This window comes from Ascaphus truei, chromosome 3 (genome assembly GCF_040206685.1).
Source record: "Ascaphus truei isolate aAscTru1 chromosome 3, aAscTru1.hap1, whole genome shotgun sequence".
NCBI lineage: Eukaryota > Metazoa > Chordata > Amphibia > Anura > Ascaphidae > Ascaphus > Ascaphus truei.
Genome location: NC_134485.1, coordinates 47,442,308 through 47,457,558, shown reverse-complemented (window position 1 = coordinate 47,457,558; position 15,251 = coordinate 47,442,308).

The following is a 15,251-nucleotide window of genomic DNA, read 5'->3' as shown; positions in this document are numbered from 1 at the left end:
TGATAATAATGATAAATTATGTGGCATTGGCTACTGTTGCTTAACAGTGTCTGCTCTTTCTCAAGCGGACACTGATGGTATTGGTGGTGGGTGTGTGTGATAATTATTTTTTTACATTGAAATAAACAATATACAAGCATGTCAATTTTACTAATGATATAAGTGCTAATAATAGGAGCAGTTGGGCTACTAATAAAAAAAAGTCAATTTCAAGTATGTTTATCTGTTTTTTCCAATTTCTAATAATGCATGTTGCTGGCTGGATGTGTGCCAGAATCAAAATTCAATTGTTCATTGTCTGCTTTATGTATCATGGCCATTTTCATCAATTTAATTGCCCCTGTCAACATTGCAATGGAGCAATACTGTAATGCTCATTGGTAGGGAGGAGATTATACCCTTTTCCTGTCCATTATATGAATTACAAATCAATTCAGAGATTGATTAAGAAAATGGCAGTCTTTGTTCCCTGAGTGGCACAAGAGACACAGCTACAGTAAGTGACTGCACGGAAGAGAGGCTAACTTTCTTGAAAAAAAAGTATGCTTTTATGAAGAAGAGACCGGAGAAAGCAAAGATAAAAAGAAAGGGAGTGTGAAAACATTCAAAATGAGAAAGATATAGAGGTTATAAAATGGATAAAGAACAACTGTTTTTTAATTATAAAGACATTAAATGTATGTCATATCTTTAAAAGTTACACATGAAAAGTTTATATTCTTAATATGTTTTTGTTATTCTAAGCAATTATTCACTACATTAACACACTGTTTTTCTTAAAAGCTGGATGATGTGTGACCTTTCATTGTGTGTAAGAGGAATACATCAATTGAATCATAAACTGGATCAATATTTATCTATATTGTATGCTGTAGATATTATCTCTACATCACTGATTCATTATTTTTTTATGATTTATGTCTATTATACTTGTGATTTAGCTCGGATGAAATGGCATACATAGGCTTGGATTTATCAAGCTGTTATGCAAGTGTAGCCCTTGTACCCCCCTAAGTCAGATTGGGGGGGTATGCTCTTCTCAGCTCCTCTGGTGCTGTTTCTTGACCTGTAGGTAACAGGAGGGCTGAGCGCTCTGCGGTGGTGTGGGGAGAAAACAGGACAGGAAGGACAGGTTACCTTGATCTCTCTTGGTGCAACACCTCCAGCCAGCAGGAATCCCCTGTAGATATTCAGGGGATGGACCCCCACTGACACTTCTTCATTCACAAAGACAGGAACACACACAGCATTTTCTTTTTCTGTTGTTTATTGACAGTCAGCTCCAGGACAGAGAATAGCAGGTTTCACATATTCCTCATCATCTGCTTATTTCTCTCTCTATCTCTCTAATTCAGAGCCCTGCCTTAAGCAGCATATTTCCCCTCCCTACCAGCCCCTCATGGGTGGGTGGGAGAGACCTTTGTTTCTCTATCTGCTCACTCAACTTCTTCCAGAACTCTACTGACTTAATTTGGGAGGATGTCACAATTTTATATATCTTTGGGGAGTGTCTCTAACTCGGACTCATAGCAAGCCAGAGCCGGATACAAATTGGCCCACACACACCAGGGGGCGTTCCAACCAATATCCACCCCTTAGATTTGCATACTCAGAAGTTGCAAGGCACGCCCTTGTACTGATGACATCATTCAAGGCTGTAACACACACAGGCCTAAAGAAGGAAGTAACCTTTCCACTGCCTGCACTAACAGCACTGACAGAGGAAAGGCCCAAGGAAAAGAAGTACTGTAGCTGCCGGCAGGCTATGTTATACAAGTTATAGCACCCTTATCCGTTATTAACTGCCACTCAAGTCAGCCACAAGTTTTCTGGTTTCTAATATTTTGTAACTACAGTACACAGGCCTTTTATTTGCTACAGTAGTACACTAATGCAGTAGACCTTGTTATATGTATACAGTATAACCCTTTTTTAAACATGTAAAAAATAATTATATATAAAACCTGTATTGTATGCCCTAGGGTACGATTAATGATTATTTACTTTAGTATAGTGTTCAACATTCAGAAATACTTTATTTTCAATAATTACAATAGAATAGATTAAACCCTGAATAGTTATTTTTTATATCACTGCAAATCTGACTGTCACCGACTTATTTCCTATTTCTTATCCCTTTGTCCCATCATAATTTGTCCTCTTCTCAATTACTCTCTATTGCACAGGTGCCCCTTAAATAAAGAACACATACAGTACATATACCTGAGAACATTACATTCTTCTCTCTCTTTTACTAGTAATCTAAACAAATTTATAAACCGAACAAGAAAATACTTGTGCCTCTAATAAAGGTCAGATAAATTAGTACAGTCATTAATAATGCCATCGCACATTTTATCAATGAATATTGTTCGTATCTGCAGCATGAAGGAGGATTTGGCACCTCTAGTACTTAATAGATGTATTTAAAGCAGCAGAACATGGTGACACTTTTTTTCTTTCTTAATTGGATTAAAGCAGGGGGTCTCCTGAGCTGAACTGTTTTACTTTCAGTTCCGGGGGCCACCTGCTTCCCGAGATACTTACCTTGGAAGGGGGTGTCAGTAGCAGCTCAGTCTGGGTTTGGTGGAGCTATCGAAATTGCATCTTTAAATATCTGGATCATGCGTGCCAATAGGAAGCCATAACTTCATCCCTTGCCGGGACATTTTAAACCTGCAGCGAGATACCGGCACCCACCTTAAGTAAGTATCTTAGGAGAAGGGGGTCCCCGGAGCTGAAATGAATGCAGTTCAGCTTGGGAGATCCCATGCTTCCAACTTTGGGGTGAAGAGATTTATTTCAGGAGCAGATACTCCTTTAATGCAGTCCTTCAGTAGTGTAAAGTTACAGTACAGTATATGGAAATTGATTAGGAAACATTCCAGGAGCAGGTTTAAATGGAAGGAGTTTGTAGTAGTGAACTGTTCATCACAAGCTGCTATTATCATGTTCCCTTTTTTGGTTTATCACTTTGAAAGGCGTTTGGTAAAAATAAGATGATGCTTTCTTGGTTCTACATTGGTAGGCAACAATAGAGTCTACTTTTAAGAAAGAGGCCACTTAAGCTTTTCTATTGTGATCTGTAGTCATTGTCATGTTGCGTTTTTGAGCTGTATATCTCTCACAAATGTAAGCATAACTTTTAGGTCTCTAGTCTTTAGAGACCGCCACTTGTAGTGTGTCATAAATATCATATACTGTATCTCCTTGTCTGCAAAGAGTAGCAATGCTTGCTTTATATTGTTATCTTTAGTATCCCTGATAATCATGTAGGTTTTAAAACTACTGTGTCAAGTCAGGTGTTCCAATAATCACTAATATCAAATGTACAGTATGCACACATGCAGCAGTTTAGCAATCTTCAACTGCAGAGTGATAAGTATTGTTTAAACAGTAAATAGGTGTACAGTAGGTTTCTTACTTATAGTCCATAAAATAAATGTGCATTACTCTCAATATTCTCTCAGAGCAAACGAAGAGTGTAATACGTAGCAAGAAAGAAGAACATTGCTCAATGTTGATTACTTTGTCAGGGTGCTGGATTCGTGCAGGCTGGATGTTCGTACAATGCAATGATAGGCGCCAGGAACCTTATTCATACAAACATCATATTTATTGATCACATCGATAAAGTCTCATTTACACAGTACCCATTAGTTCATGTAAAATATCATCACTCTTCTCTCTATCTGCTGTCTGTCTGCCCTTTCCTACCTGTAGCTGCCTCCTATCTATGCCCACTATGAAGGTGCTGAGGCTTGACTAACTCCGGATGCCTAAAGGATCCCTATGCTTTGTAGCATTACTCTTTAAGGCCATATTAATCCAAAAGGGGGGGGGGGAGTTACATAAAAATGTAGAATTTTGTTTTAATCAAAAATGAATAGAAGATACAATTCTGTGGCTCAACACCCTCTTACTTTTTTGCAAAACGTCACCACAGGTGTGTGCATTTTGGCAGCTGTTGACTGCTTACCTGTGACGGCGGCCCTGGCGTCCCCGGTTTTCTCCCTCTTCTTCTGCAAATTCATCTTTACCCATTGCAGCTCCAGTTAAAATGGCAGCGCGGCGTCACATTAAGCCACGTTGCCATGGCACAGGATGTTACGTGATGTCGTGACATCACACAGAGCCATGTTACTCGATGCCATATGATGTCATGACGTCACCTCGTCCCATTGCCATGGCAACGCGTCATCATTTGATGCCGCGCGACCATTTTAATTGGAGCTGCAGGGGGAAAAGATGAATTTGTAGGGGAGAAGAGAGAAGGCCGCACCACACTATCAGACCGTGTAGCCGGACCAGCCGCATGTAAGTGTTGTGAGGTGGAGGTGAGGTAATGGTTTGGGGGGTAGGGGACTGACTTTTGGGGGGGGGGCGAGTGGGTTTCTGCCCAATTTGTCGAGCCCTGCAAATGCACATACAGGCATACCCCGCATTAACGTACACAATGGGACCGGAGCATGTATGTAAAGCGAAAATGTACTTAAAGTGAAGCATTACCTTTTCCCACTTATGGATGCATGTACTGTACTGCAATCGTTACGTGCAGATGTAAATAACACATTTGTAACAGGCTCTATAGTCTCCCCGCTTGCGCACAGCTTCGGTACAGGTAGGGAGCCGGTATTGCTGTTCAGGACGTGCTGACAGGAGCATGCGTGAGCTGCCGTTTGCCTATTGGGCGATATGTACTTACTCGCGAGTGTACTTAAAGTGAGTGTACTTAAAGCGGGGTATGCCTGTATATTAAAATAAACTGTTACATCTAGGTGATGCAAATTTTGCTTTCCTTACATTTTTACAACAGTATAATAAATACATATTTTATACAAATGAATTAAAACACACTAAATAGTGCTATCCTGATACAGTATATGTATGTGCATACTTAATTGAATAAATAAAATCATCTCCCATTTGCAAGACTCTATGCTAAGAACTATAGAAAAAGCTATCCTATTGCAAGGGGCCAATATCAAATATTTCCGTTCCTTAAAATATTTTTATTAGATTCTAAACCCTAAAAAGTGGAAAAAAAAAAAAAAAAAACTCTGTTGGCTATTTATGAACCAAAGTGATTTTGCACGATTGGGACTTCATTATATATATATATATATATATATATATATATATATACATTTGCAAGTAAATACGTTTTGGTGCTTATCCCATAAAGCAATAACAGACCATACGATACCGGTTGCAACACGACATCAAGGGACAGCACGCAGGTAAATAAATCATACATTTTATATATATTTAATTTATATTTATTTATTTATTTATGACACCCTTCAAATCCAAAGCAAATTGTGAGAGAAAATTATAGAAACAAGTTATGCACTACGAGGTGGTGTACTGTAGTATAGCATTGCTTCAAAACACTCCATTCTCTTAGTTACCATAGACCACACACAGTAGTCTCCCTAAACCCCAATCACCAATATAGTAATAAAATAAACATGAAGTGTATGTTAAAAGTGGGCAACACACAAAACATACAAAAATCTGAAGGGTATGAGCTACTAATTTCTCCTCCAAACATGCAATAATTTAAATATATATATTATTTAACAATCTTCATATAATAATTTCTGCAAATCGATAAAGTTTCTCTCAGTATGCCCTGCATCATCTGAAAATGTATAATCTTTGAGAACTTTTCCATAATTTGTCAATAATTTGTACAGTGGGATTGTCATATTTTATTACCACATAAACATCAGTGCTGTGTGTTTTTTCTGCAGCATTCTAATGTCCCTCCAGATGTAAAATTCAATTTCCATGTTCATTACCAAAAACAATGGCGAAATTTAAAACAAAAATATATATTCTTAAGATTTTGAAAGGTTTGGATAAGTATGACTCATGTGGCATGTCATCTGGCAAGGAGATCGGGAAAGCTCGGTATACAGCATAAGAACTTGTAATACCCTGCCTCCATATCTCTGATATATTGTAAGACTCCATTTATGAGTGTACTGTACTATTTAAATATAATTATTTTAGTTGATCTGCACCATGGTTCTTCTTTTTTCTACTCTCTGAGATTCACGACCTTTTGCATCACCACTTCCAGTAACCGCTGTGACACTGGTTGGATCATTGCCTATTTTTCCTGCTCCATTATGAGTAGGAAATTTATAGCCCTTTATTACACTTTATATACACATTTGTTGGCAATATTGCACTATATTATTTTCTTTATTTCATGGCACTTTTTCTACGCTCCCCTGATGTTTGGAGGATATTCATGTGGCATGTTGCCATATGGATTTTGTGAACAAGGGTGTGTAGATGGAAAAAGGCACTTTTCCTGCCTGCTTGATCAATCTACTTTTTGACCTTTGCAAACCCCTCTTGCCATAACCTTTTTAATACTGTCTGCTATTTTTGTAAGGAGTGTGATGGGAAAGAGTCACAACCAGACAGCAATTGATTACAAAAGCATTAATCAGGGACATGGATTATCTGCTGCCTGGTATTGTGTGATTCGCTTAAGCAATTTAACCTTAAAAAGGATTTAAAAGCTTATTCCTTTCTTGTAGCCTTATTAAGACTTGGTAATTAGTAACACATACCTGTAAAACTAGAACAAAGGAACAAAAAGTAATGATGAGATTTTGGATAAATGATTCTAAAAGTAGCCCTCTGATATCAAAGAAGATACTGGCTAAATTCCTGAATGGTCACAGTGCAAGGTTCTAGTAGCCATATGGCCTGATGAAGCATAGATTAATTGCTTGTTGCAATGTCTCTTAAGAACCTTATATTAACATTCATTATTATAGATAAAAGCAGAGATTTCAAACCTCACAGAGATCTTCTTTATATCTCCTCATCATAAAGTGTTTAGTAACTTTAAAACCCAAAGTTACTGGGATAGACGGGTATAGTCAAAGTGGAATATTAATAATGTGACCATTTGGATTCTAAATTGATGGATGGGCAAAGAGAACAGGAGGATCCGTAGAATAATAGGGCAAAGACAACAGTACTGTAGAATTGGGGAGAGTCTCCAGAGATACTGTACCTCTTGTTAGAGTGCACACGTAAATCGGTGTATAATAGGAAGCAGTTAAACAAAAAACCTTTTATTTAATCAGTTAATCAGATAGTTAAAACATAACATTTATTCAGTTATATAAATAAAATAATTTGTACATGGAAATTATTAAAATTAAAGAGGGGTGGGGGAGAATGGTATATACTGGAAGATAACCGCTGTTACTAGGATCTGGTCCTAAAATCAGTGGTCGAGGGCTTAGAATATGTTGGAATTGGTAGCAGTATCAGTAAGGTGAGTCTATAGAAAAGGTATAGTAATTTACCTAGGAGCATTGGAGTATTTAGTGTACTGTAACTTGGATACAAATCCCAGAGTGGTTCCTGTGATTGTATTTCAAAAGTAACTGGAAGGGTTTGGAGGACCCTGTTGTAAGTTCACAGTTACTCTGAAAAAAGGGGTATATTGATACATTCAGGGTAGTATAGTGCTAAATGAACTATTATAATACTGTCCAGGGCTGTCAACAAATCAAGCCTTTTAAACCCTTATACTTGCTCAGCACACCTCTCTACAAATACTAGCCCAGTAATGCCCAGTGGTCTAATAGAGTTCGATTTCTGCTTAGCTTTCAGAAATATCAAGGTTCATGATATGCATTTATACCTCTTCTGGCCTTCCAAGTATATTGTGAGTATCTACTTAACGCACGGTGCAAAGTGCATCCTTCTACAAACACTTCCTGACTCCCAATATGAAGCCTGTGTTCTCGTGGCTGCAGATTAGGAGACACAGCTGCTTGTTGAGCTGTTGCCTCTATAGGAATAGACTAAAAAAATAGGGTCACTTGCTCTGCAGACATTGTTGGTGCACTATGATTCCTTTCACCCTTTGAAGAAGGCGTTGGAGAACGTGGTCTGTGTCGTGGCTCCTCACACCATGAAGGAGCTTGAAAATCTTTCTCCTTCTAAAGTTGCCATAATTATACATACCCATCCATGACGTGTTTAGTGCTGAGTACCCACCCCTCATGCAGGGGGTATCTATTCTAATAAACCAATAATTAATTCTTCCATTGTCTTGAATAGAATTCTTCCAGCTTTTTTTTTCTTTTTCTTGAATGGGTACTTCATATTATGTTTTATTAGTTTTTGAATATATTTCTGCAATCATAGATTTGTTCCATTTATGAATCACAAACCTTTGTATGAATTTTAATCAAATTGATTGATTTGGGCTGTGGTTAAAGTCACCATTATATATATATATATACATTGGCAGTAGAAGTTAATCCATTCATTACCTTAGCAGTTCTAACTGCTAAGGTAATTAAGGGGTTAACCCCTCGCGCTACCCTCCCGCAAAGTCTAAACACCCACCCAGGGCAACCACCACCTTCACCCTCCCCCTGTACCAACAACAGGAATGGGTAAAAGTGCTATTAACTAAATATGGCTAATAGCGCTTTTACCCATTCAAAAATAAAATACAGTGAAATACATTAAAACTAATACAACCCCCCCTCCCCCCCAACACCAACAAATACAGTACAGTAATGGGCAAAATTAATATTATCCAGATATGGATAATAGTTATTTTCCCCATTTAAAATAAAACATAACCAAGCCAGCGTAAAGTACATAAAAGTTGCACTTACCCTTGCCAGGATGAAGGCCGTCCTCGTCCTCGTCCTCAACACTGTCCTTGTCCTCCGTTGGCAGCAACATAACAATCAAAAATACAATCTAATGGCCCCTTAATCACCTTAGCGGTTTGTAACCTTTATAGTAATTAAGGGGTTAACACCCATCCCCCGCTACCCACCCTATCTGGAACATGCACGTGCGCAGAGTCTCCTCCATTATGTTGTGTAATATGATTCACCTGTCTTGTCTCCATCTGCCAATCACAGCCATGTATACTAGCGAGTATGCTTCCTCCTCATTGGTCTATTCTTCATATATATGCTCAGCCTGCCCTTTGGCACATTGACTGAGCATAACCTTGTTTATGTGCGCTGTGTTTACTGCAGTCCTGACTCCTGTCTGAGGCTTGCCTGTCTTGTTCCATGTTTCCTGACCTTGCTTGTTCTTTGGATTCCGAACTTCTCCGCTACTGACCCGGCTTACCAAAGATGATCCGTATCTCTATGCTCCTGACCCCGGCTTACCCACACCAATCCGCACCTCTCCAATCCCGACCTTGGCTAATGTACCTTCATCGATCTGTACCTCTCCTACCCCGACCCGGCTACCTGAACCTATCTACACTCTAGATGCGCCCTCGCGGCTGTGGGTTGGCGTTTATCAAATCCCCACCTCTGCCTCGTGGTCACGCCTTGTTTGTGGTGACCGCATTGTTACACTGCCACAGCCTCCTGGACCATCTCCTCCAGCACTGAGAAACAACAGCGCCGAAACCCAGAAGTACAAGGACACGTGCACAAGCACACGTGCATGGGACCAGATGCACTGGCTGAGAGGGAGTGATGACACATGCAGGAGCTGCAGTACACAAAACCTATCACAAAACGCTTATTCTTATTCCTAGTGCTGCGTGCAGCACATAAGAGTGTGAGTGGGAATCATTCTCAAGTTTTATTTTTCTATCTGCATTAATAAAACAATCTGCCCCATAGTAGGGGTATGCTCTTCTCGTTCACTATAGTTAAGTTCATGTATTTGTTGTGTCTTTTTATATTACACATACAGTATTAGTATTCACTTTTGTTTTTGTCATTTTGAAGATTCTCTCTCTCTCTCTCTCTCTCTCTCTCTCTCTCTCTCTCTCTCTCTCTCTCTCTCTCTCTCTCTCTCTCTCTCTCTCCTTAGACAGGCCTGCAACCCTGGTTTTCACCATTATCGTATGTATATATATATATATATATATATATAAAAACAAAAAGAAGTGCAAGCTCCATAGCATAAATATGTGTGTAAAAAGGGGATTTATTAAAAAGGAGAAGCCCAGACTTTAGGACCTGCACTTAAAAAAGGGTTTAAATAAACAGGCATGTAAGAGTTAATACTCTATAGTGGAGACATTCACCATCCGGAGTGGGGGTCCAAAACTTTGTAGCTGGATACTTGGGAACCCGGTCGCAGCAACCAGTAGCTCCTACCATTGGTGATGGCACAACCTGTGATGTCCAATTGTAGGCATACAGAGCGGTTCCCCTAGTCCTGCAGCATGTAGAGTGTAAGGCCCGTAATATAGTGTTTGTGGCCGTGCATGCTCACGTGACTGTGCAAACGCGCGTGCATGTGCCGCACACTTTTTGTGTGTATGCTGTGAGCGACACAGTGAGGTACTGTGTGTTTGTGTATGTGTATGTGTGTGTGGAGATTGCGTGTTATAATTGCGTTTATAATAAATAATAAATACGTTGGTAAAAATAAATTATTTATTAACATTGTACATACACACACACACACACACACATTTCAGCAGCGATAGTGGTGCAAAATTTTTATTTTCCAAATCTTCTCCCCTGTCGGCCGGATCAACGCTCACTGCCGTGCGCGCGCGCGCGGTCTTATTATAACTGCCGCGAGCGTACGGCGCAGAGAGCGCACCCTCTGTAGAACAGCCCTAAGAGTCAGCTGGATATTCACAATCAGCTCTCGCAACTCCTCAACATGGTGACGTCACTTCAGCAGCCTACGTCCCAAACAATTTCGTCATGCTCACGTGACTTCATCATGGCTTAACCGGCTAAGGGCTGTTCTATAGAGGGTGCACTTGCTGCGCCGTTCGCACGCGCGGCAGTTATAGTTGGCTGTGGTTAGTCAGCCTTCCTATAATAGGTCCGCGCGCGCGCACAGCAGTGAGAGTGGAGCCGGCCGACAGGGGAGAAGGTTGGGAAAATAAATATTTTGCGCCACTACTGCCGCTGAAATGTATGTATATGTATGTGTTTATGTATGCATGTATGTATGTATGTATGTATGTGTGTGTATATGTGTGTGTGTGTGTGTGTGTGTGTGTGTGTGTGTGTGTGTACAATGTTAATAAATAATGTATTCTTACCAACATATTTATTTATTATAAACACACACACACACGTACCTCTCTGTGTCTCACACAGCAGACACACAAAAAGTGTGGAGCACGTGCACGCTCGTTCGCCCTAGCACGCACGCACAGCCACACACTCTATATTATGGGCCTTACACGGAGAGCCAGCTAAATAGTCCCAGGTTCAGGAAGAAGCCAATAGGATTAGAGAGAACAGGATAAAGTATTTAGAATGCAGGCTCTGTGAGTACAGTAACTCTGTGGGGTTACAGTAGATCCATCATTGGTAAGGGAAGATCCAAAACCAAATAGAGATCTCGTATTTCACTCCTGACAGGCGCAGTGGAGGACAAACAACATAAAACAGTGGATACGACCATACGCTTTAATGGTACCTACGATCGCAACTTGCGGAAGTATAGAGAAGCCATTCAAAAACACTTGCACATTCTCACCACTGATCTGGATTTGAAACAAATTTTGGGTGAGAGAGTCAATCTGGTTAGTCGCAGGGCACCCAATTTGGGTGACAGATTGGTCAATAGTCACTACACCCACGGCAGATCCTCTACCTTTCTCACAAGAGAACACATTAAAGGCTTTACACCATGTTGCTCATGTTCAGCTCGTCATTATATGCAGGCTAGCGTGGACTTTCATGACTGAAAGGGACACACAAGATATGAAATTAGGTCTAAATTAAATTGCAAGTCCAAGGCGTTAATTTATTACCTAAAGTGCTCATGTCCAATGATATATATTGGAATGACCACTAGATAATTAAGATTCCGCGTGTTAGAACACGTCCGTAACATTAAAAACAGTGATCGTGACCCGTAACATTAAAACAGTGACCGTGACTTTAAGAATGGCCGCAAACTAACCACAGTAGTCAGACACTTCAGACTTTAACATGACTCAAACACTGATTTATTAAAAGTCTTTGCCATCGATCAGGTATCCCTGGGGATTAGGGGTGGCGATCTGGATCGTCAAATTAGGGACCCTTCTACCCTCTGGTATGAATGAATACATGGGTATGCAATGTTCCTTTGACAATCCAGTGACATGTTGCAATGGCCCTTGAATATGTATATCATCTTATTTAAGTGGCTCACCTCTCTTTTCCGCCACATTTCATTATTCACATATATGTATATATATATAAGTTTTATTATATATGTATATAGTATATATTTTGTGCATCTTATTTGTCCTTTTTTCATTTCTTGTCCTATTATTCCCGTTATTTTTAATCTGTCACCCAAATATCACTGTGTGCTTTTATTTGTTTCTAGTATTACTTGTTTATTCTCGCTTTTGTATTTAGGCAGTTAATCTTTTGCTTACTGAGCTGATCCCTCCAGTGAAGGAAGAGCTATGAGGCCAGCCTATTACAACTACCATCTTCAGCTGATTCATTATCCTGATCAATCCATACGTTACAGAACATGCGACTACAAATAGAACTGTTACTGGTCTACACGCTAAGCCCCCGGCTTGTCTGTCCCTTCAGGACGCAGTGGTGCCCTCAGCTGTCTCTTCCCCTCCCTGCTGCAATTTGCGGTCCATGCCCCTATCATCTCGGGAGCTAGCGCAGTGAGGCGATTGCGGCTCACTCCATCTGAACCCACGAGTAGGTAGCCTTTGACCAGCCGGTCTGAGTGTTTTGAGGCAAGAAACTTTCTTGCCTCTACACTTTCATATTTATGAGTACATTCACTGTTCTTGCAGTGTAGCACCATTTACCAACAATTTTTTTGTTTCCACATCCTAGGTTCAGTTACTGTCTCTCCTTATGATTTATGGTACTTGTACTTACAGCTTACTTTTTCTTCAATCTACTTATCTTTAGAGGTTTCAGCATTATTACAGCTTTGTGGACACCACTGCTCCTTTTTATTCTTTTATGTTTTTATGTGATGAATACATTTTTGATACATTTCGTGTATGCTAGAGTGCTATTTTTGGGGATTCTTTTCTCTGTGTTGCTATTCATATTATCTTTATCCCCAGCACCGCCAGTAGTGTTTATTACTTACACTTAATTCAACTGGCTATAGCACATTTCACTTTAGGTCTGTTGCAGGATATTTTCGTGTCACATATATTTATATCACTGACATTATTGTAATGAGGCTTAGGCAATGTATTTGTCTATATAAAAAATAAATCTTTAAAACAGTAAAAATTAAATAAAAATATTAACTTAGAAATAGAAATATATAAATTAGACCCATAGGGGGTTATGCACTAAGCTCAATGGCTTTGCGTTCTGATGTTCCAAAAAAGCAGGTTCGTTAAAAAGTGAGGCCATGGACGCGATTCACTAAGGCCTTGAACCCATTTTTTAACGTACCTGCTCAAAATAGCTCAAAACACCCACAGCGTACGTGTTGCTTTTTTTCTCCCTGATAGCGTTCTTAACCTTTACGTACGCTAACTGATAGAAAAAAAGCCGCTTGTATCATTTGCATGGAGATTCTGTATCTCCATGCAAGACTGTTACAGGCGATCGTACACTAAATAAATACATTTTAATTATAATGTATATGAGCAGGGGGTCTCAGGACCTGAACCGCATTGGTTTCAGGTGCGAGGATACCCTACTTCAGGAGATATAGGCCCCGTTACATGTCACATGACCGGTACATTTAAATTCTGCAGGGGATACCAGCACCCCATAAATGGGCCTGTATCTCCTGAAGTAGGGGGTCCCCAAGGCTGAAATCAATGCGGTTCAGCTCAGGAGACCCCCTGCACATCTACACTAGTATTAAAACACACATAACAATAAACAATAATTCATTACCGTAGCGGCTATCCGCTATGGTAATGAAGCTGCATTAATGTACATTTTAATAATATTTTGTGTCGCCGCCATCTTTATAGTGTCCAAGACACGACGTGGGCTCTATAAAGATGGCGGCAACATTGGCACCGATGCCCCAAACCGGGGCCTGTAACTCGGGAAGCAGGGGGTCCCTGAGGCAGAAATCAATGCGGTTCAGCTCAGGGGACCCCCTGCTCCCGCACACTATTATTAAAATTTACATTAATGCAGCTTCATTACCTTAGCGGCTATCCGCTAAGGCAATGAAGGGGTTAAGGCACATTAGCATGTTTATTGGGGACAATTGCCCCCAATAAACATAGCAATATACAACACCCCCCCTCCCCCGCCCCCTAACACATACAGTACTGTAATAGGCAAAAAAAACTATTATCCACATATGGATAATAATGCATTAGCCCATTTTAAATACATATAAATTACAATAAATACAGTCAATATATATTACACTTACCTTTTACAGGCACAAACTATGAAGGCCGTCTTCATCCTCATCTTCATCCTGTCCATGCCTCCTCCGATGCTGCAAAGCATACACAAGAATAAAAACATCCAATGTAATGTCCCCTAACCCCTTAATCACCATAGCGGTTATTAACCGCTACAGTCATTAAGGGTTTAACCCACCCTCACCCACCACTCGTGAGGCCTAACCACCCTCACCCACTACCCAGCCAGGAGGCCTACCCACATACCCTTGGGGCCAATACCCCTTCCCCCACCCCCAGTACCCACAATAAAAACAATACACAGCCCCACAATAAACATCATTCTATTTATTAAATACATAACCCACCCCCTGTGCCCCCCCATAAATACATGATTTATTCATTTACATACAGGGTTCATACCCCAAGCCCACGGGAGTCCTCAGTGGGCCTGATGGGTCACCTCACAGACCTACAGGTTACCAGCATCATGTTTCACACAGGGTCTGGAGGCCTGTTGGTGGTTCCCGCCAGGCGCCATGGTCCACCAGGTGGTGTCCGCAGGTCACCGTGGGCCACAATGGGGTCTCCACGGTAGGCCAACAGATGTCTGGTGGGCCCTGGGTCAGACCCACAGGTGTCTGAGGGGGCTTAGGTGCTTCCCACGGGGATCTGGGGACCCACGGTTGGGCCCTACGGGTCCGCGGTGCCCCCACAGATGTGGGGCCACCAGTTCTTTCTCGCAGGTGTCCCTCGTGGACCCGCCAGCCTGGTACCCGTGAGAAGCCCGAGTATACCGCAGGTGGTCTCCAGAGGTCCCCCACAAACCAAAAGGAACCAACCCTGTATGTAAAAAAAATAAACCGGACCTATACAATCCCCGCCCCCCCCAACACATACAGTACAATAATGTGCAAAATAACTATTATCCAGATAT